Source organism: Pseudorca crassidens, chromosome 6, assembly GCF_039906515.1.
Source record: "Pseudorca crassidens isolate mPseCra1 chromosome 6, mPseCra1.hap1, whole genome shotgun sequence".
Classification (NCBI taxonomy): Eukaryota; Metazoa; Chordata; class Mammalia; order Artiodactyla; family Delphinidae; genus Pseudorca; species Pseudorca crassidens.
Window position 1 is genome coordinate 88318672 of NC_090301.1, and position 23887 is coordinate 88342558.

At 35.0% G+C, this 23887-nt stretch overlaps 1 protein-coding gene across 1 annotated transcript in view; it reads left to right on the forward strand.

The window, feature by feature from the left end:
* LRP1B (LDL receptor related protein 1B) overlaps positions 1-23887 on the forward strand; it is a 1616178-nt gene that overhangs the window by 692993 nt on the left and 899298 nt on the right. The gene's annotated exons all lie outside the window — the stretch shown is intronic.

Consider the following 23887-nt stretch of genomic DNA (forward strand, 5'->3'; position numbering starts at 1 on the left):
ATGTTTGAAAATTATGATTAGATTGAATAAAAGCAGTGGCAAAGATTGTAAGAAAAATGGAATATGAAGTGAACAGAAGTAAATGTTTAACAAATAGAATCCAATATTTTGAAGATTTTCTTAACATAATTAAAATAATTGATAAGGTCATTTATTGTGACAGTGGACCAAAAATGCCTAGTGAAAACAGTGGACACTGTCTATTTCAAGGATTCCATGGAGAAATGATAATTCATAATAAACAGTAAATAACTATTGGTAGTAGCACAAGGAATGTTTCTGTGTGATTTGAGTATTTCAGACATTGGCTCAACCAGCAGTTGAAAATCATTTGAACAAAAGACTCTGGTTTCTGCCATGTTAGTGATTACCTTAACTAATCCAAATGTATTTCTCCCTAGCAAATGGAATACTGGCAGTCAGATTGCTAGAATATTCACTAGGTCATCAGGTAAAATTATTTTCCAAGGTTACTTAAGCAACTTTTTTTATACATTTAATATACCCTAATAATAGTAGTAATCCTTTCTTTAATATGTATTTTTAAACAACTTTAATAGTACATCTCAGATTGGTTAAGCAACTCTACATTAGAATATTTGTAGAAAATAATTCAGAACTTAGATTTCATGTGATTTATAAACAATTCTTGGCAAATCTAGAAAAATAGAGATTGATTTTGTTAGGTAGTTCACTAAAATGATGAACAGACATTCATTTTGAACTATACAAAATTAATGCAATGGAAACATCTTAATTAGAATAAATAGTTGTTAATGAAGTCGGATTTAAGCCATGCAATTCCAGTCACTTTAGAAAGAAGTGATTAAATGTGTGGAAGTAATACAGTGATGGGAGTGGGACAGAGGTGTGAGCTGGGCTGGGCTCCTCTATCATTGCTTGTAAGCGATGTATTTTATCAACATGTCACAGGACAGCTTCCAATGGACTCTGCATTCACCATGACAATTTGTGAGTTGATAATGAATTTTGAATATTCTTTGCATATGTAATTACTTAAAATCTCTGTTGTACCATATAAGCAAAAATAATGAACTGATGGGAGTATGCCTGAATACCTGTCACTAGCCACTATTCCAGAGATTATCTCTTTAGGTTTTCCTCCCTCATTATCTTTAGATACTTTTCTCTGAATTTACCTGAAGAAAACATTCTTTTTTGGAAAAAAATAAAACTTTTATTTTTCAAAGTATTACTATGAGGAGAATCATTACAGGTCAAACCGACTTGAATTTAAATTTTACATAATATTTTAGTAAACATCTTATTGCAATATTAAAATTTTTATGGCATATCTCATCTCACTGGATACCCACCACATCTCTGTGGAGTATGCAGGAGAGATACTCTTCCCATTTTATAATAGACACAATTTTAACTACAGAACTAAGATGTGTTAGGCAATATTGAATGGCTAAAAAGAAGGCAGAGATAGGACATCTAAATCCTATGTTCTTTCTTCTACATTAACAAAGGCAAATACAGGTCCCTTCAAAGAATTTCCCAAGTCTAGCACAAATAATCATATCTACAACTTATTAAATGTGTTAAAAGACTACATGCAATAGGGAGGCATTATTAGTCCCCTTATGCTGAAGGGAAAAATCGAGACTCTGAATTTGGGCCAGACTTCCTAGCCTTCGCTACACCGCACTGCCCCAGGGGTCTCAACTTTTGTTTTTCATTTCAGCCAGCCAAAACAATCAGGTACACTAACATTAGTAACAGTGGCTCACAAAGACAGTGTCTACATTGGAGAGAGGTATAAGAATCTTGGAAGGGGTGGACAAGATGAGTTGTACCAAGGCCATGTCATTTGAAAAGGCCCAACACATGATTCTGATATGGCCACCTAGGGAGGCCTACCTTTAATACTGAGAATCATGTCTAAGCAATATTGTGAGAGAATGAGGAAGACTGATAATAATGTGCTCAGTAAACTATATTGACAAAAGGAACACTGGGGAAAATGCTAGAGATTATATTTTGAATTGAATTCATTCTTCTTTATAAAGATACTTGATATTTATTAGCTAGTATTTTTGCCTGAAAGTTACAAAATACTAGATTTTGAAGAAAATTTTGGAATTAAGTGTTTTGTAAGCAAAATTTGTTCTCCAGGGATTCACGTAAAGTACATTTACGACAACTAATTATTTCTCCCAAGTTTTTCTTAGGGAATACTGTGGTAGGAACACAGATACCTAAAATCAGCAAAAATGATGGGATTCCTAACAGTAGTGATGCTCAGCTATTTTCCTCAGGACAAAGTGCACAAAGATGATTGTGACAGATAAGATTATTTTCTGGGTGTATCCCTTATTAAGGAAGATGATTCAGGACCAATTGTTCTCTTCCAGGTATATAGTAGATACTTTCATTCTGTTTTTATGTATATTCAGTATTCTGCAAAATTTGAGTATCACTATTAGGATTCTAATTTAGACTTAACCAGCTTGTCTTCATCCATTCATGGGCTCAGCTACAGTCTAGCAGATCGTGGCAGGCCAAAAACTATAAAGGATTGCTTATTCTTTATACACTTTGCTTCTGAATTATCCCCATTCACTGGCTTTTATCTTTCTTTTATTTGGTCTGTTTCGATATCAGCTTAACTCATTTTCCATTTGAACCTCTGCCTTGATCCTTGATTGGATAATTTTTGGATTCACTTTACCCATGTCTTTTCTCAACCCTACTTCTTTCTCTTGAGTTAGCAATTCTCTAATAATCATATAATATTAATAGATGACATTTACTGAATGTTTATTTTGTGCATTAATAATTATACACATATACCTATCACAAAAATTATATATGTATACTATATAAAATAGTTTATAGATAAGACAATGAGCTTAAATAAATGTAATACTTTTTTAATTTAAAGGAAACCTTGACCTCTTAATCTCAATAGATACTGAGTAATGGCCTTTCTTAATTGTGCAGTATTCCCTATTTGCTTCTACCCAGCCTAGGAATTTCATAGCCTTCAGTGCTTCACAAGCATCCTCCATCAAGTTATGACTGGACAAAAATGAGCAGGCTGTGTCCCTACTGTAAATACAAGCATAGCAGGCATAGTCTTGGGACAAAATAACCAACTTATAAGAGTAGAAATGCTAGATTCAGATAGTGTCAGCTCACAGTGAGTTTGCACTTTACAAGATGATCATGGAACTTTGCAGCAACATCCTAAGATTACACAGTATCACAGAATGGTATAATCATCATAGAAACTTGGCATGCAGTATTTAAGCATGTGACTTGTAAATAAAGTATTTTTATGACCTTTCCTCTGCAATTATCTTTCTCCATCTGATTGGAGAAAAGTCATTCACATTGTTTTAATTTGCCTTTATATGATTACTAGTGAAGTTGTCCACTCCATTGTGGACTTATATGTTCACGTCAATCTCAACAAATCTGCTTGAGTGATCATAATGCTCCATTGCTTAAAATTAAAATACAAAATATTCAGGGGCTTCCCATTTATCTAAGGAAAAAATGAAACTTCATTTTACGGCTTCTCTGCCTCTACCTTGCCTCTCCCCACTCAAATCACATGTTCCACCTAAAAAAAAAATACTAGCACTTCCTTTAATGCACTTTGTTTTCTCATTTCCATGGGCGTTTGTATATGCTGGTTCTTCACCATAGGCCATAGTTGTCATTTCCTATAATCAAGTGTCTCTTACTCATGTTTTAAGGTATAATATCCTTTCCAAAAGTTTTTCTTTTGAGCTTAGCAGCCCTTCCTATGTGATCCTGGGACATCATAGTACAAATGCATTATATTTTATTTGTGTGTTTACCTGTCAGATTACCAAATAAAGGGTAACTACTTTAAGTTTAGGATGTGTGCTTTATTCATCTTTGAATCAGATTTCAGCCAAACGCCTGTCTGTTCTAGAATAAACATAGGTAACAAGTAAAGGATGAGGGTGGAGAATTAGACGGGAGAAGGGTAAGACCAACTTCTGGAGAGACCATGCCAAATCACTACTAGAGACATGGGGAAAACCAGTCTGCATTATGGCTAAGTAAGATCTTTTCTGTGTCTAGATAGTAGCCTCACATGTGAATCTTGGTGTCCTTGAGATATAGGTTTGTTCAGCAGCTATTGGCTTTTATTTGGCTTCAATCTCTGACTTCCCCAGGGTCAGTAAATTTGCCTATAGATTCGTTTTGGAACCTAACCTCGATGACAATGGAAAAAACTTGATCCAGATCTGTTTGAGTCTCCCCACCCGCCAAAGCAGTTGTAATTAAACATTATTGGAGTCAAAGGTCTTAAAATAGAGGTCAATTAATTCTTAGCACAGGAACAAAACAGAACAACACATCTTGTAATCTTAACCTTTCTCCTCCCCTCAGTCTGATTAGACATTTTCTTAAGAAGGAGGTTCTACTATCTTATATTTAGGTCCTTAGATGCGTAAAACAGTAGATGTGCTTCCCATCTCAGTCCTGTATACTTAGTTATTATCAAGGCCCCAAATGTTTTTGGGGTAAGCAGTAAAGAGCAAAGTCAGGATGTTCTTTGTATCTCTCAACCTCTGAGAAGCCCTGTTAGTTACCGCCACCCTAGAAATGTATGCATTTAATTCTTTGTGAGAGATGAAGTATATTCAGCAATTAATCAATTTTGGTTTTAGCATTTCATTAGAGAAAGTTCAAAAATTGGGCAGCTTTGAGCTCAGGAGAAGAGGAAATGGTGATGACCATCCTAATCTTATAAATTAGTGAGATTTTTTTATTAAATAAAATGAAAATGAAAGACATAAAAGGAAATGAAAGAAAATAAAAGAATATTTTCTGATCTATATTTCCCACTCCAAAAAAAAAAGTCGTGTTGTTGTTGTTGTTTTAGCTGTGTAGAATCCAGACTTTTTGATCAGCATATTTTGTGCACATCTAAATTTTGCACAAAAATCTTGGCTATAGAAACTAGTCTTATATTATTCCCTAAGAAACAGCTGAGAAGAATCCAAAACACATCGTCCATATAAGAAGGATATCATAAGTATTTATTCTCAGAGATACATTTTTATTTAACTGCTGTTTGATAAGCAACTGGATGTTTTATTAAACTCTTTATACTTCTTAAAAGTTCCTCATCTTTTATTTAGCATATTTATATGGAAACATAAAAATCACTTTTTCTGAGACATGGCTGCTGTGTGTGTGTGTGTGCATGCATGTGTAGCTAGTTATTACAACACATGCTTGCTGGGATCTGGAATTTTAACAAAGTGATCAGACTGTCCACTGAGAACTCAAAAAAAAAAAAAAGACAGTTAAAATTAGCAAAGATGTTGATCTGAGGACATATTTCCAGAGAATTTTTAAAATTCTCCTGATACCATATGCTCAATGTTGTAGGCATTGTATTAAATTATTCGTTAATTTTTTATATTAACATTACATAAATTTATACTTTGGAATAAGTAACCTGTTCTAATTGACAATCAGTACAGAACCATAAAATGCCAACCCGAATGCCTAGAAAAGAAAAAAAAAATTTTAAGTCTGCGTACTCTGTTACTCTACAAATTGGTCTTTATTGTTAGTTCAGTTGCCAGGCTGGAAATAGCTCAATTACTATATTATTGTCATTTGGCGACATACTTGAAATTAACCGAAGCAGAAATTAGAGATGTGCTAAGCTTCAATTGTTCATATTCATTTTTTCTATGAATTTGATAAAATATATTTCACACACACTAAATATAAATATACTCCCCTCCAAATTTTGCTGTTTGCCATGTAGAACTTTTAAATCATTATTCTCATAGTATGCTTTGTCTAGATCCACATTTCTGTTTGTTTTATTAATGGATTTTAATTATCACATTTCTGTTTATTTTATTAATGGATTTTAATTATCAAAGTGGAAATTTTTTCATGATCCCATTACAACGCCATATACCAGGTAGAACATAATGTTTAGCAGTTTACTTTATCTACCAACCTGAAACTTGGAAAGTAGGATGCTCTTTTCATCGTGAATAACTCATGAAGTACATTTGGAATCCATGATGTATACTCATTCAAACTGGTGTTTCTGTCTTGGTCAACTTTATCTTGGTAGAAGAGAGAAGGAAGTAAGGGAAGAAGAGAAAAGATATGGAAAAAAGAGAAATTATCACTTTTTTGGCAAGTAGACTAGTAAAATAATTTCTGACTTAATATGTATTTGATAATTTTTCACTTTAAATATAATAGTGTCATAGTGTATTTTCCTTTTATTTTGTTTTGCTTTTTCTTAAGGGATTTATGCCAAGTAAAATGAGCATTGTTTTCTCATATTTCTTGGCCATCAGAAGGTTTTAATCTTGTCAAGACATTTACAATATATTAGGAATTTATCAAATCTAAAGGCCGTGAGCAGTAGGAGACAAATTAAGCAACGTAACTAAGGAAACTGACGTGTATAGGATTTCAGTTTTTGAATAAGATTCTTTTTTTCTTTTTTTTTCTTTTTTTCTCAGGCTGTAACGTCTGTGACTTACAGATTTTCTGTAACACTCGGCTTTGTATTTTCCTCACCGTGGTATTTGGGATGAGTTGATATGGTCCTAGCTCTGTCATTAACTAGCTGTGGGACCTTAAATAATTTTAAAATGAAATCAATTGTTCACACAATAGCTGGAATCCCTCCCAGATCTAAACATACTTTCCCCTTCCATTCCCTACTGTTTGATATTCTTGTTAATTTGCAGTATGCCTGTGTCTTTGTGTGCATGTGTGTCTTCCTCTCGTCTACTTTTTTTTTCCTCTCACCTAATTACTCACAATAGGTATATTTTAATCATTGTATAGTACTGTTCTCTAAGATATGTTCCTTGGGACACAAGTTTTCCTGGACATTCTTGGAAAGAATGAGTTTGTGGTCAAATGAGTTCAGGAAGTTTTGCATCTGTATACCCTTATTGGAGATTTATATGTATATTAGCCTATTAAAGATTCTGTGGAGTCCTTCTGTAAAGTACCTATTTTACTTTGTTTAGCTCAGGATTTCTTTAATTTCCTTGAGTACTGAACATTTTTTTGGTATTTTTCTGGGTATGTCTGTGAGTGCATTTCTATGGGTGCTTGTTTCTAATGACATGTTATGAATATGTTTATGTGTCTGATACATATTGACACTCCAAATATCTAGTGTTTTATATTATCCACTTTGAGAAATATTGTTTTAGAGGTCTTATGGAATATCACTCATATTGTATCCTCCTACCACTTTTTACTGTCTCTGTGGCTAAACCTGTAAGGTCGGTGTTTACAAGGAGATACAGAGAATTACCATAATAACAGTTTTCTAGCTATCTCTTCCCAAGAGCCCAGCTACTTTTAGTTTATACCCAAAGGGTTATGAGAGTTATAGGATCCATATACCACAAGCCCTGAGACTGTGGTGACAAAACCAGAGACCATTTCAGAACTGGACCTTAGAGGAATTAGTTATGCAGCAAAGATTTGGTCATGTGTGAAATTCATGCCAGGAAAGAGCCTAGCTAAAAGATGACTGTAGTTGATAATGGTAACAAAGAGTGTGTTCTGGAACTAACTTAGAATTGCAGCCAGTGTCAAGTAATTCCAATTTAATTATAACAATTTTTCCATGAGCTGGATAAATGTATGGTGACAGAAACTCTTAATGGTAGAACAACAGTGTCAGATGATGAGATGGTCATGTAGATGGTGAAGGATTTTTTAAATGATTATGAAGTATAAATCTAGATTAAAATATATGTATATTTTAAATATGTATATGTATATTAAAATATTCTGTAAGTCTTTGTCATCTTTTTTTTTTTGGCTGAGTTGGGTCTTTGTTGCTGCACACAGGCTTTCTCTGGTTGCGGTGAGTGGGGGCTACTCTTTGTTGCGGTGCGCGGGCTTCTCATTGTGGTGGCTTCTCTTGTTATGGAGCACAGGCTCAAGGCGCGTGGGCTTCAGTAGTTGCAGCACGGAGGCTCAGTAGTTGTGGCTTGCAGGCTCTAGAGCGCAGGCTCAGTAGTTGTGGCACACGGGCTTAGTTACTCCGCGGCAGGTGGGATCTTCCCAAATGAGGGATTGAACCCATGTCCCCTGCATTGGCAGGCAGATTCTTAACCACTGCGCCACCAGGGGAATCCAGTCTTTGTCGTCATAATGACAACATTTACTTGGTAAAGTTTTATAAAGTCTCTTGACAACTTTTGTTGTTTTATGTAAGAATTAACCTATATCATTTTAATCTCGCTGTTTTAAGGTATTAGTGAAGAGATCTATCTATCTATCAAGTACAATTATTCAGTCCAGTTTCACTAAGAAAAAGCAGGTAGTTATACTGTATATCCAAAACTGAATGGTAGGGAAAGGCCTATGTACTACTAATCAACGAGACTAATTTTCTAACAAATTTATGGTTTAAAACATGTCCGACAAATGTACTAGAGAGTACATAAGAATAACAAAAGAAATATTACTTTTGTGTGTGTGATGGTCATAAGAATAACATTATTATTCTTATAACCAAAGAAGATTCTATTTAAAATTTTTATGTTGTTGGGAGATTCTATTTTGTTTATTGAAAATAACAACAACAGCAACAGAAACCTTGTGGCTTGATAGAAAAGTTCAGCTTGTCTGAACTGGTCAGAATAACTTAGTATCCATATGAAACACCTCACTTGGCCTTAAGACTTAGTTTGGTTGTTTTTGTTATTTAAAAATATTTTGTTAAATTTTTTGGAGTCATGAGAGGTGAATGAATTAAAAGTTACTATAAAATTTTAGAGCTTTGAGGATTTGATTTGTAAGAAGGGTATAACTTGAGTAAATTAGAACTATCATAGTTACCGCTACAAAAATTTTGAACTTGAAGAGGTACATTATAATTGTGATTACTTATGCAAAACGCCATTGGCAATTACATCAGGTATTTAGATAATTTGTGCAAAAAAATGTTTGTTCCTAAAATGAAGATAATTGAGACAACATGTTCCTAATGTATGAAGTATGCAAATGATCATCTCAGTGTTACATTCCATTCTATATGTTTAGTCTGAGCTTTTGTTTCTGAGACTCTCAGTTAATGTCGTTCTTCCTATGTCCATGGGATGCTATTCACACAATATACATGGAGTATCAAGGTAATTATTTTGATAAATTCAAGCTGAATCATTTGTGTTTTTCAAATTTCTTCTCTTGAATTATGGGAATTTAATTATTTTTTGTACTTCATATTGAATGTTGTACCTGATTTATTTCTAAGCACGTTATGTAATGTTAAAAGTATTGAAAGATGACTCTAGTCATATATATATATATATATTTATATTTATGTATACAACAAATACTTTATTAGAGCTTTTTGCCGAGCCTTTAACAAGACATTACTTTAAGATTAATAATATTGATATTTTGGCATGATCATAGATTAAGTGATATTAATATGTGAAAACCAAACTTTTAAAATATGTATATTTTTCAATTCAAAATTGTACCTAAGATAAGATGGGGGTTGAGCTATTATGTAATGTATATCCCTTATATACACCTCTTAAATTCTTATATACACCTCTTAACTTCTTATAAATATGAGTTATTTCAGAATTTACTGTTGCAGTTATTTAGTTTAGTGTATGTGGATTTCAGCGTGAGTTAAATATTCTATACTTCTGAATGCTGTGAACATTCAGCTTCTTTCACCCTAAAATTCATATGTTGAATCCCTAATCCCCAATATCATGGGATTTGGAGGTAGGGCTTTTGAGAGAGATTTAGGTTAAAGTCATGGTAGTGTAGAGCTCCTATGATGTGATTAACACCTTTGTAAGAATAAGACGTGGCCAGAGTTCTCTCTCTCTCTTCCATGTGAAGGTTACACCAGAAGGTGGCTACCTGAACCATGAAGAGTCCTCACCAGACATAGAATCTGCTGGCACATTGATCTTGGACTTCTCAGCCTCCCAAGCTGTGGGAAACAGATGTTTATTGTTTAAGACACCCAGTCTATGGTATTTTGTTATAGCCTGAACTGACAGGCTGTTATATTTAAAATGATAAGAGAAGACATTCTTCTTTCATTCTAAAAATATAAGTATATTTCTTTCCTAATGTACCTATCTGGAGTGTCATGGGACGAATCCCCAGAAAAATAACACTCTGCCTCCATTTGTATAAGTCTTAGGTTACCTTTAGAATAAAATGTCTGAGGTGGAGAACTGTAAACTCGTCATTGCTGGACTAGCTTAAATCCTCATTTCTTCTGTGTCATTCCTCAATTCAGAGATGCCCTGATATCTTTCAGGATGTCTCAGTGTGACTCCTAGAAATAATTTCCACTCGTGTCAAACAAATTGATCACTTGGTGACTGGTTTTCATCATTGAATTTGACTCTTAAAAAAGAAAAAGCAATGCAAAGGCATTAATTGATCTTTATTATGTATATGTCTCCACAGAACTCCTATCATTTCATTACCATTATGCAACTGACCCTAACAGTAGAGTAAGTTTAATATCTGAAATGTTTGCCAATAGCAAACATGGCTGAGAAAGCATCCTACAAATATTTGGTCTTTGGGCTTCTCAATTGATACTTCTTTTACTAGGCCCAGTGCAAGTGATAACATTGGTGTAACTGAACCTCGCTTTAATAACAGAATTAATCCACTAAAACTACATCAATACACACTCTTATTCACTTACTGTACACTCGAACTCATACCTAGGGGAAACATCATTTTCTACTTGTTGTGCTTCAGATTCTGGGTCTATAACTTGGGTAGGTTAAGAGATATGACAACTATGAATAATAAACAATAAAAGATAGTATATATTATATAATATGTTATATAATAATTGAATAATACAAATATATAATAATAAGAATCAATTAAAACTGTTTTTTTAGAGACATGAATCAAAAGGTGAAAGGTAATCTAAAATAATCTAATATATGCCAACAGAAGTAGTCTAAATAACTAGTAGTCTCAGAGACAAATCAGGACCAAGGTGTCAGTAAATTCTTATTTAAAGGACAGGAATAAGAGCCACAAAGTTACATGACTCTGATGGTCATAAAATGATTCTTGGTATGAATAGAAAAAAAAGAAGGGCTCTAGAAGTCAAGATGTGGCAGTTTTAATGCAAAAGTGGTTATGGTGCTATTTTATCCTCAGTACAACATTGTCTGTTCATTCTTCTGATCTTTGCTTTATTATCTCTTCTTAGTCACTCAGTCTCACCAGTCGTCATTATTCTTCCACACTGTTATATGGCACTCTCATCCCTCGTACTACTGTTACACACCCTGGGTCTTCATACCTTCAGATTATTAGCGGCCTAATTGCCCTTTCTTAAAATTACTCCTCCACATTAAATGATACCTCTCCTTCTTGTATACATCTTTGCTGGGTAAAGGATAGTGATTTGCCAATTTTGAGCTCACAGGTAAAATCAAGGAAAATACCACAGCTGATTAAAGAACAGGGCTTCCCTGGTGGCACAGTGGTTGAGAATCTGCCTACTAATGCAGGGGACACGGGTTCGAGCCCTCGTCTGGGAAGGTCCCACGTGCCACGGAGCAACTAGGCCCGTGAGCCACAGTTACTGAGCCTGCGCATGTGGAGCCTGTGCTCCGCAACAAGAGAGGCCGCGATAGTGAGAGGTCCGCGCACTGCGATGAAGAGCGCCCCCCGCTTGCCACAACTGGAGAAAGCCCTCGCACAGAAACGAAGACCCAACACAGACATAAATAAATAAAAATAAAAAGAGAGTTCCAATTTCAATGGTCAGCTACTCTTACAAATTCCCATATAATCAGAAAATGCAAACTTAAAAAAAAAAAAAAGAACAAAGGAGCTGTGACTTAAGATGACTCCTACACTGACTGATGTCGAGGTAGAAGCACAGATTTTAGGCAAGAGGTTCTTGAGCAAAGGTTACTTGGAATAGAAGAGCCATATTCATTTGAAAATATTTATTGGACACTTACCATGGGGTAAACACAATTCTAGGCTTCAATAATATAGCAGTGAACGAGCCATACAGTATCCCTGATCACATGGGGCTTATTCTAGTGTGAGGAGATGGTGAACTACTAAATAATTAATTTTGATCGATATGACAGCTCCAAAAAAAATATTAAATGATGGCAATGATATTGACTGGTGGGAATGAGTCATTGTGCCTGTTGGGGGATGTGGGGTTGTGGGGGGGGGGGGGGCATGGTCTTCTCAATATCCACTGGTCAAGGGAGACCTTTCTGGGAACTAACATTTGAGCAAATACCTGAATAAGGGAAAGGGCAAAGCCATGCACATTCAGATACTCTTTTTTCTTGTACATCAGGTACAGAGGTCCTAAGGAGGAAGCTTTCTTTGCAATTCAAAAAAAATTGATGTCGGTTTAGCTGGAGTAAAGTGAGCAAGGAAGATATGAGTTAAAAGGGAGGTTTAGAAGCCATGTAAGCCACATTAAAGACTTTGAATTTTATGCTAAACATGGGGGAAGTCATTAGAGATTTTTCAGAAGAGGACTGATATTTTGGAAAACAAGAATACAGACTCAAAATTTAGAGAAAAACCTGTTGTTCACTAAAACTGTGCAGAAGAAACAATAACACAATGGAAGTTGGTAGCCCACTACACCTCATTTCCTGGGTGGCCTTCCTGGAAAATGTTACAGAGAGAAACACTCCATAGAGTTTTGACTTAAAATTGAGCTACAGTTTAGTAAACTTAGGTATTTATAAAAATATCAGTGATGCTACCAAACGTAAGGTAGATAGCTAGTGGGAAGCAGCCGCATAGCACAGGGAGATCAGCTCGGTGCTTTGTGACCACCTAGAGGGGTGGGATAGGGAGGGTGGGAGGGAGGGAGACGCAAGAGGGAAGAGATATGGGAACATATGTATATGTATAACTGATTCAGTTTGTTATAAAGCAGAAACTAATACACACACACACACACACACACACACACACACAAAATATCAGTGATGTGCTTTTGAAAACATTCATACAGGAGAGTAAATCCCAACAGTCCATCAGTTTGTTAAGACATGTCTTACCTGGCAATCAAATGTAACATAGAACTCAGACTGTAAAGAATGGTGTTTTCTTCTTTGCTGACATGATATAATTTGTGTTTTACAGTGATCACTTTGGATGCTCTGTGAAGATTGTTATAGTGCATCTAAGAGGGAAATAGAGAGTCAGTTAAGTTATTGTAGCATCCAGGGGAGAGAAGGTAATGTCTTGAGCAAGGAAAGTAAGAGCAGAGATGGAAAGAAGTGGACAGTTTCAGATGAAGGCCTTAAGATTGCCTGATAGATTTAATATGGGGTGAAGTGGGAAGAGATAAAAATAGAATGAAGGATGAATCCATTTGAGTTACAGGTTGAAAATAATATTTTGCCTAGTGGGAAGAAGACACCTCTGTGTAAACTGTTTTTGTTGTTTGGTTATATTGAGAGAATAAAAACACTGGAATATTTTCTAAGTGCGTCCACCATAGGAAATGATTGACTTGTAGCTTGAGATAGAGGAAGGAATTGAGAAATAGTGGAACCGGGAAGTTACAGATACCTGATACTGCTCACCCTCCCATGTCAGAAACACCTCCTTTGTCTTTTTTCATAAAGACATATACACAGATTGTATGTAGAACTTTGTGACTACTCCTATCAAAAACTGATACTCACTTGGACTACATTTCATGTGTTTAAGAAATTGGAACAGAGCTAGGAAGAGGCAAACTTTCCTTAAAGGAAAAGAAAAGGGCTCTGTAACATGCCACAGATTCTGTTCCTGATTAAGGGTGTACCTGCCCACCATACACCCAAATTGAACTTCTTTTTTTTTTTTTTTGCATTTTTAAAAGCAGCTTTATTGAAGTATAGTTTACATATCATAAAATGCATCTAGTTTAAGTATAAAATTCAATGCTTTTTACTAAATATACAAAGTTGTGCAGGCATCACTACAATTCAGTTTTTTTTTAAGATTTTTAGAAATTTCATGTAATGTCTGAAACATTTATATTAACATATTTCCATACAAATAACCCAAAGAAAGTTTAGTATTAGTTGGGGGTTTTTTGTTTGCTTGTTTTTTTATAATGCAGGTCCTTATTAGTCATCAATCTTATACACATCAGTGTATACATGTCAATCCCAATTGCCCAATTCAGCACACCACCATCCCAACCCCACCTTGGTTTTCCCCCCTTGGTGCCCATACGTTTGTTCTCTACATCTGTGTCTCAACTTCTGCCCTGCAAACCAGTTCATCTGTACCATTTTTCTAGGTTCCACATACATGCGTTAATATACAATATTTGTTTTTCTCTTTCTGACTTACTTCACTCTGTAGGACAGTCTCTAGATCCATCCACGTCTCAACAAATGACTCAATTTCGTTCCTTTTTATGGCTGAGTAATATTCCATTGTACATATGTACCACATCTTTATCCATTCGTCTGTCGATGGGCATTTAGGTTGCTTCCATGACCTGGCTATTGTAAATAGTGGTGCAATGAACATTGGGATGCATGTGTCTTTTTGAATTATGGTTTTCCCAGGGTATATGCCCAGTAGTGGGATTGCTGGATCATATGGTAATTCTATTTTTAGTTTTTTAAGGAACTTCCATAGTGTTCTCCATAGTGGCTGTATCAATTTACATTCCCACCAACAGTGCAAAAGGGTTCCCTTTTCTCCACACCCTCTCCAGCATTTGTTGTTTGTAGATTTTCTGATGATGCCCATTCTATCTGGTGTGAGGTGATACCTCATTGTAGTTTTGATTTGCATTTCTCTAATAATTAGTGATGTTGAGCAGCTTTTCATGTGCTTCTTGGCCATCTATATATCTTGTTTGGAGAAATGTCTATTTAGGTCTTCTGCCCATTTTTGGATTGGGTTGTTTATTTCTTTAATATTGAGCTGCATGAGCTGTTTATATATTTTAGAGATTAATCCTTTGTCCGTTGATTCATTTGAAAATATTTTCTCTGGTTGTCTTTTCGTCTTGTTTATGGTTTCCTTTGCTGTGCAAAAGCTTTGAAGTTTCATTAGGTCCCATTTGTTTATTCTTGTTTTTATTTCCATTACTCTAGGAGGTGGATCAAAAAAGATCTTGCTGTGATTTATGTCAAAGAGTGTTCTTCCTATGTTTTCCTCTAAGAGTTTTATAGTGTCCAGTCTTACATTTAGGTCTTTAATCCATTTTGAGTTTATTTTTGTGTATGGTGTTAGGGAGTGTCCTAATTTCATTCTTTTGCATGTAGCTGTCCAGTTTTCCCAGCACCACTTATTGAAGAGACTCTCCTTTGTCATAGATTAGTTGACCATAGGTGTGTGGGTTTATGTCTGGGCTTTCTATCTTGTTCCATTGATCTATGTCTCTGTTTTTTGTGCCAGTACCATATTGTCTTGATTACTGTAGCTTTGTAATATAGCCTGAAGTCAGGGAGTCTGATTCCTCCAGTTCCATTTTTTTCCCGCAAGACTGCTTTGGCTATTTGGGGTCCTTTGTGTTTCCATACAAATTTTAAGATTTTTTGTTCTAGTTCCGTAAAAAATGCCATTGGTAATTTGATAGGGATTGCATTGAATCTGTAGATTCCTTTGGGTAGTATAGTCATTGTCACAATATTGATTCTTCCAATCAAAGAACATGGTATATATCTCCATCTGTTGGTATCCATATTTAAGCTATGATATAGCTCCTCCTACTTCTACTCATTTTTAGAATATGCCAAGCTCATTCCTCCTTGGTAGGCTCTGCCCCCAATTCTCCACATGCCTAACAACTTCTTGTCACACTGAGCTCAGTTCAAATATCATCCTCCTCAGAATTCCCTCTGTGATCAGTCACGGAAGTCATTATCCTGTCTTATTTTCTTCATGATGCTAGCACTGTCTATCTAATTCTACCCTTCTTGAGGAGAGGACTGTGTGAGGGATCATCTTGATCATGGCCAAATATAGTTGTTTCATCACAGAACCATATTTTGTATAAGTAGAGCAGAAAATTTCAAGACAAGTTATTTTTAAATTTCCCTGGCTTCATTTTTGAGCATTTATGGAATATCCTTCATGATTTAGCATTAAGCTGAATTACAGGTAATTTAAGGGAACAAAAACTGTCATTGGTATAGACAGTCTAGTTTAGATATAGGTCTAAAAATAACATCCAAGTGATGGGAAGTCAACAAAATCTAATTTTAAAAATTATAGGGATTTGCCTACTATATTAGTTTTCTATTTCTGCATAGCAAATTACCCCAAAACTTAGAGGCTTAAAAACAGCAAACGTCTATTATCTTACACTTTTTGTGAGTCAGAAATTCAGGGAATGCTAAGCTAGGTGGTTGTCATAGGGTTTCTCATGAGGTTGTAATGAAGATGTTGGTCAGGACTGCAGGCATCTAGTGGCTTCACTGGGACTGGAAGACTGGCTTTCAAGCCCATTCTTGTGATTATTGGCAGTAGACTTCTCTCCTTTCCTACATGGGCCTTGGCACAAGGTTGCTTGTATATCATCATAGCATAGAAGCTGGCTTCCACCAGAGTGAGTGATGCAAAGAGAGAGAGAGCAAAATGGAAGTTATAATACCTTTTATGACTTAGTCTTGGAAATCACACTGTGTCATTTCTACCACATTCTATTTATTTATTTTTTTAACTTTTTATTTTATATTTGAGTATAGGTGATTAACAATGTTGTGTGTGTTTCAGGTGTACAGCAAAGTGATTCAATTATACATTTACATGTATGTATTATTTTTCAAGTTCTTTTCCCATTTACATAACAAATGGGATTGTTACATAATGTTGAACAGATTTCCCTGTGCTATACAGTAGGTCCTTGTTGGCTATCCATTTTAAATACAGCAGTGTGTACATGTCAATCCCAAACTCCCTAACTATCCCTCCCCCTGACCCCTCCCCACTGGTAACCATAAGTTTGTTCTCTAAGTTTGTACCACATTCTGTTTAGTACAAACCAGTCACAAAGAACAGCCCGCATTCAAGTGGAGGAGAATTAAGCTCTACCTTTTGCAAGTGGAGGAGTAAGCTCTACCTTTTGCAAGTGGACACATTTTTTAGATTATCAAAACTACTAACTTCTTATCAGTTAGCTTACGTATTGCTAGTACTGTGCTATTCTCTAGTGTGTGCTCCTTATAAGCTGTCACAGAGACATAAACTAAAGTGCAGTCTTTTAGTTCCCTCTGGGAGCAACTAATATTTATGGAGTACCTACTACACGTCATTGTACTGGATTCTTAATGTGTGTTGTCTGATTTAATCCCCTGGCCACTTTGTAAACTGGATATTATATTTATTTAATACAAAAGCAGAGGCTTTTATGAAGTAGAACATACTTTAAGTAGGGAGTTAGGCTGAACTAAATGATATACACTGCTTTACTTTGGTATAATCACACTAGATGCCTTTGATCCAGTTTAGCCACAGACAGGTTTTGTTTGAAACACAAGATACTTTATAATTTAAAAAACATCAGTTTACCGTATTTAGAAATTGGCAGGCTTCAAATGAAGTTCAGAAATACTTATTTTGCGCTTCTTTGAAACAATAAAGCATTTCTGTATCAAAACAATCAGCTGAAATTGAGTCTTCTTTTTCAGGGAGAGGTATACATTTAAGTCATCATCTAGGTTTGTCATAATCCCTCTTAACAGGTTTTACCTATTTATGTTATCTTTCTAATCTTGTGGATGTTTATATTTGCTATTTCTGGCTAGTTAAATATAGCAAATAATTAAAGAAAAATCAAGTACTCAACTTTGTCAATATATAATTTTCAAAAAGTTAAAAACATGACTTGTACAAATATTTAATGAATGTATATTAAGGAATTATTTAGCTCATTAATAAGAGAACCAGCAGGATGGTAAATCTGGTTCAAAGAAGTACAGAAAAGACTGAAGTATTTACAATCAGTGAAAGAAAAAATTCTGAATTAAGATTATAAAGTGAGATATAAAACTAGTTAATGTCATACTGGACAGTAAAACTGGGGTTATATTTACTACCTGATGGAAATCATTTGCATCTCTATTGGACAAAAATTTTTTTTTAATGTCTCGGTCTACACATTAATATTTAAATTCATAGAGACTGGGACCTAATCAATATTAAATTGTAAATTAAACAAAGGTATATTCCCTAGAGGAACTAAACAGTCTTTGAAAGGGCCTATTAGACAATGGTCCAGTATGACATTAAACACACATGCAGACATTCCTTTTATAATTTTTCTTAGCAAGATTTTGATTTTGTTCTCAATTATTTTGTGGCATAAACTACTCTACTGAATAATACTTGAAGTAATACTTGAGTAGTATTATTTGCTAGAGCTGCCATAACAAAATACCACAGACTGGGTGGCTCAAAAACCAGAAATCTGTTTTCTCATCGTTTTGAAGGCTGGAAGTCCAAGATCAAGGTGCTACAGGTTTGGACTTTCTGAGACCTCTCTCCTTGGCTTGCTGATGGCCTTTCCTCTATGTGCAGGTAGCCCCAGTGTTGTCTCTGTATGTCCTAATCTCTTTTTATAAGGACATCAATAAGTTTGGTTTAGAGCCCACCCTAATGGCCTCATTTTAATATAATAATCTCTTTAAAGATTTTATTTCCAAATATAGTCACATTTTGAGGTGCTGGGCGTTAGGACTTTAACATATGAATCTGGGGGGAAAACAATTTAGTCCGTAACAGTGCGCATATATTGCATTGTAGTGAATCAAAAGTGTTTAAGTTCTACATTCACCAATTCTGTTAATTAATTCCTTGCCTTATGATGTGATGAAAAAGCTGATGTAACATTTTTTTATCCAATTATAGATTATCATAAGTATATTCTTTTTTAAAACTTTAACCTTGAATTTTTAAATTAATTTCCACTGGGTACAACTTTAAGTTTTTACACCTAACATATATTGGGTTTTAAAAAGATAAAGTTACTTATATTTACATACTACTTTAACAAGTTTCAAAATACTTTAAATATTTTTTCACTGTAATTTAAAAGCTTATCAATATTGATATTTAGATTATTTTATGATTCAAAAGAAAGTGGTCAGTACTTTCAGATGTTGTAGACATGAACAGAAAAGCAAACTTGGCTTTTGGCAAGTAAGAAATTCTGAATGACCATAAAGCAGCTATTTGAAAAGAACAGTGAGGGCAAAATCCTGGGCACTTTTGGTTGAAGAATGAATAAAAGGCAACTAGAGAAACATAATAACAGGAACATATGTAATTTTTTTTCTAGTAACAGTAAGGTAATAAGGGTCTTACTAAAATTTTAGAGACAATTTTGTAATGTCGTAAAAATCTAAAATGTTCAAGTTATCTATATCTATCTGTCTATCTATCGCTTACTGGAACTCTTTGTTTAATTGCTTTAATTCTCTAATCTCAATAAACATCACATTAAAAGCAGATAGAAACTTCAAGTATAGGAAAAGGAAACAATGCCAATTCCCACAGTTACTGTTTGGCTAATTATTAGGTTCTTTAGTGAGACCTTGCCGCTTCAAACTAGGATGTTGTTAACAATACCTATTGTTTCAGTAGCAGAGCATCTTTCTGCAGCCATACAGAGTTGAAAGAAGTTGTGAATGCTGTCAAACGTCTCTTTTGTCTGAATTTACAATTGCATAGACTAAACCAACTGCATGCCTAGCATGAGAGATTGGTCATTGAATGGACTTTGGCATATAATTTATCAGAACCCTAGGTATCTGAAATGGCATTTGAAACAGTGGGTTCTGTTCTCTACCTGCTATAATAATGCAAAGGGAATAAAAAACAAAGCTAAGTATACATTTCCACATTTCTAGAGACAGAAAAAATAGTTCAGAAATTTAAAACTCCTGGCTGCTGAACTGATTCATGTACTTTGTGGAACATTTAAATGCTTATGTTTCCATAAAGACTGTGTAATTCAGAAATGAAACTGTAATTGATAGACTGACAATCTGTATCCAGTGAACTGCAGTATGTACTTTTTGCTTGCCCTTGTAGGGACTGATAGAAGTTCCCACAAAATTGCTGCTTTCTCTACCTTGCTTTGACAATATATATATACCATTATGAATATAATGATGGCATATGCATCTATGTTAGTTTTTTATTGAAAGAATATCATTCATGTAGCAACAGGTTACCAAGAATCTTTTGAAGCATAGAGCAAGAAGAGCATTTAGGTTCAGATTACAGAAAGAAACTCTACTTAGCCAGTGAATCATAGATCCATATTAAGTTCAAACAAGGAGGTATCAAATTATAATTTTCAATAGATAAATATATGACTGTCATAAAATTCAGGAATGAATATAGACGAGAAATTTATGTATGGCATTATTGGGAGAACCAGCCCAATACTGATGATCTAACAGCATTAGTGGAATTGAATGCTTCTAGGCATCTTAAAGAAAAGGAATGTTTAAATGAGATCTGTAGTGAGGTATAAAACTGATCAGTGCTTCACAGGATAAGAGACTAGAATTTTGGGGGTTATCCTTTCTACTAGATAAATATCAACAGGTTAGCATGAAATTTCACAGTGTAGTTCTGATCAAATAGAAAATACTCAAGTCAAACTCTTCCAAAATATAGCAGAGGGAGGAACACTCCCAAACTCATTCTACGAGGCCACCATCACCCTGATACCAAAACCAGACAAAGATGTCACAAAAAAAGAAAACTACAGGCCAATATCACTGATGAACATAGATGCAAAAATTCTCAACAAAATACTAACAAAGAGAATCCAACAGCACATTAAAAGGATCATACACCATGACCAAGTGGGGTTTATCTCAGGAATGCAAGGATTCTTCAGTGTAGGCAAATCAGTCAATGTGATACACCATATTAACAAATTGAAGGAGAAACACCATATGATCATCTCAATAGATGCAGAAAAAGCTTTTGACAAAATTTGACACCGATTTATGATAAAAACTCCCCAGAGAGTAGGCATAGAGGGAACTTACCTCAAAATAATAAAGGCCATAAATGACAAACCCACAGCCAACATCATTCTCAATGGTGAAAAACTAAACCATTTCCACTAAGATCAGGAACAAGACAAGGTTGCCCACACTCACCACTCTCACCACTCTTATTCAACATAGTTTTGGAAGTTTTAGCCACAGCAATCAGAGGAGAAAAAGAAATAAAAGGAACAAATTGGAAAAGAAGAAGTAAAACTGTCACTGTTTGCAGATGACATGGTACTATACATGGAGAATCCGAAAGATGCTACCAGAAAACTACTAGAGCTAATCAATGAATTTGGTAAAGTAGCAGGATGCAAAATTAATGCAGAGAAATCTCTTGCATTCCTATACACTAAAGGTGAAAAATATCAAAGAGAAATTAAGGAAACACTCCCATTTACCACTGGAACAAAAAGAATAAAATACCTAGGAATAAACCTACCTAAGGAGACAAAAGACCTGTATACAGAAAACTATAAGACACCGATGAAAGAAATTAAAGATGATACAAACAGGTGGAGAGCTATATACCATGTTCTTAGATTGGAGGAATCAAGACTGTGAAAATGACTATACTACCCATAGCAATCTACAGATTCAATGCATTCCCTATCAAACTACCACTGGCATTTTGCACAGAACTAGAACAAAAAAATTCACAATTTGTATAGACACACAAAAGACCCCGAATAGCCAAAGCAATCTTGAGAAAGAAGAATGGAGCTGGAGGAATCAGGCTCCCTGACTTCAGACTCTACTACAAAGCTATAGTAATCAAGACAGTATGGTACTGGACAAAAACAGAAATATAGATCAATGGAACAGGATAGAAAGCCCAGAGATAAACCCACGCACATATGGTCACTTTATCTTTGATAAAGGAGGCAAGAATATACAATGGAGAAAAGACAGCCTCTTCAATAAGTGGTGCTGGGAAAACTGGACAGCTACATGTGAAAGAATGAAATTAGGACACTTCCTAACACCATACACAAAAATAAACTCAAAATGGATTAAAGACCTAAATGTAAGGCCAGACACTATAAACCTCTTAGAGGAAAACATAGGCAGAACACTCTGTGACATAAATGACAGCAAGATACTTTTTGACCCACCTCCTAGAGAAATGAAAATAAAAGCAAAAATAAACAAATGGGACCTAGTGAATCTTCAAAGCTTTTGCACAGCAAAGGAAACCGTAAGAAGATGAAAAGACAACCCTCTGAATGGGAGAAAATATTTACAAATGAAGCAGCTGACAAAGGTTTAATCTCCAAAATATACAAGCAGCTCATGCAACTCAGTATCACAAAAACAAAAAACCCAATCCAGAAACGGGCAGAAGACCTAAATAGACATTTCTCCAAAGAAGATATACAGATTGCCAACAAACACATGAAAGGATGCTCAACATCACTAATCATTAGAGAAATGCAAATCAAAACTACAGTGAGGTATCACCTCCCAGCAGTCAGAATGGCCATCATCAAAAAATCTATAAACAATAAATGCTGGAGAGGGTGTGGAGAAAAGGGACCCCTCTTGCACTGTTGGTGGAAATGTAAATTGATACAGCTACTATTGAGAACAGTATGGAGGTTCCTTAAAAAACTAAAAATAGAACTACCATATGACCCATTAATCCCACTACTGGGCATATACCCTGAGAAAACCATAATTCAAAAAGTCTTGTACCACAATGTTCATTGCAACACTGTTTACAGAAGCCAGGACATGGAAGCAACCTAAGTGTCCATCAACAGATGAATGGATGAAGAAGATGTGGCACATATTGACTTACTTGTAGTGAAGTGGATGGACCTAGAGTCTGTCATACAGAGTGAAGTAAGTCAGAGAAAGAAAAACAAATACCGTATGCTAACACATATATATAGAATCTAAAAAAAAAAAAGGTTCTGATGAACGTTGGCGCAGGACAGGAATAAAGACGCAGATGTAGAGAATGGACTTGAGGACACAGGGAGGGGGAAGGGTAAGCTAGGATGAAGTGAGAGAGTAGCAATTGAAGTATATACACTACCAAATGTAAAATAGATAGCTAGTGGGAAGCAGCTACATCACATGGGGAGATCAGCTCAGTGCTTTGTGACCACCTAGAGAGGTGGGATAGGGATGGTGGGAAGGAGACGGAAGAGGGAGGGGATATGGGGATATATGTATACATATAGCTGATTCACTTCGGTATACAGCAGAAACTAACAAAACATTGTAAAGCAATTGTACTCCAATAAAGATGTTTAAAAAAAACAAAAACAGATACATTCTTCTAGAGTTGCACCATCCATCTCAGTCACTAGCTTCCTCATTTTTTTTAAATTTAAATTAATTAAAGTGAAATTCAATAAAGGTTTGGTTTATCAGTCACACTAGCCACATTTTAAATGCTCACTAGACACAGTTAGTCGTTATTTTCTTGTACAGCATAGATAATAGAATATTTCCAATATTGAAGAAAGTAGTATTCACAGTGCTCTTCTAGAGAATTAATCAATCTTTGAGCAATCCTGTTTTACATTGCCTGCATATGCCATTAAAAGAACATGTTCCTCCTTTTGCTTTATTTCCAAATATTGGATACTTTTTGTAAATAAAAGTATTTACAGCTCTCCTTTTCTACCTCTCCTGTTTTGTTTTGTTTTTTAAATAGGAGAGGATCTGAAAATAAGGGTTTACCTTAGTTCACAAAAAGTATTTACTCCTCTTACTACTAAAGCATTTAGCTGTGTCACTGAACCACTTATGCCCATGGGGTTAAATGAACTATTTGGACAAATGCAAAAACTAGGAGAAATATTTTATTGTAAATACGT